We start from the raw sequence: 1,159 nt of genomic DNA on the forward strand, positions 1-1,159 counted from the left end.
GGCTACAAATAGCCGGTCTGTCTACAAGCTAAATCGTGGCAACGCACAAGCTGCGCGTAAAACATGTGAAAGGAAATTAAACAAAAAAAACTTGCAATCACTGTAGACCTTGCTTACATGATGGAATATCATACACCTTGCAAGTTATTTCGGCAAAAACGTCATGTAACCAGCCGGACTAAATCAGGTCTATATTAAACCTAGAAGGTGAAATGACGGCTACTGCTTCCTGGGAAGTCGAGTCTCAAGTCACTGTGTGTGCTTAAGTCGCACTCGAGTCCACATCTCTGGTCAGCGCCCATAGAAGCACACATTGTAAATGGTAAACCCTTAACTAAAAGGCAACAAAAAGTATATTTGCGTGTATTTAAATTAAAATAATACATATGGTCATATAGCAAAACCTGTTCTGCGTGTACATTGATGAATATGTTAGGCCTATTAGGTAGCTGCAGTAAAGAATCTCAAAGTAATCTTCTCTGCATAAAAGTTATTGGTAAAAATGCCTAAACATTAGAAAGTGTAACCTACAATGTTAACTGACTTGAGGGTTACCAACTGAAGTAGCTAGAGGGGTACACAGTTAACTAGTAATGTACAGGTGCTGGTCATATAATTAGAATATCATCAAAAAGTTTATTTCAGTAATTCCATTCAAAAAGTGAAACTTGTTTAATGTATACATTCATTCCACACAGACTGATATATTTCAAGTGTTCATTCCTTTTCATTTTGATGATTATAACTGACAACTAATGAAAACCCCAAAATCAGTATCTCAGAAAATCAGAATATTGTGAAAAGGTTCAATATTATATATATATATATATAATATATATATATATATATGACACCTGGTGCCACACTCTAATCAGCTAATTAACTCAAAACACCTGCAAAGGCCTTTAAATGGTCTCTCAGTCTAGTTCTGTAGGCTACACAATCATGGGGAAGACTGCTGACTTGACAGCTGTCCAAAAGACGACCATTGACACCTTGCACAAGGAGGGCAAGACACAAAAGGTCATTGCTAAAGAGGCTGGCTGTTCACAGAGCTCTGTGTCCAAGCACATTAATAGAGAGGCGAAGGGAAGGAAAAGATGTGGTAGAAAAAAGTGTACAAGCAATAGGGATAACCGTACCCTGGAGAGGATTGTGA

Source organism: Micropterus dolomieu, linkage group LG02 (genome assembly GCF_021292245.1).
Source record: "Micropterus dolomieu isolate WLL.071019.BEF.003 ecotype Adirondacks linkage group LG02, ASM2129224v1, whole genome shotgun sequence".
Classification (NCBI taxonomy): Eukaryota; Metazoa; Chordata; class Actinopteri; order Centrarchiformes; family Centrarchidae; genus Micropterus; species Micropterus dolomieu.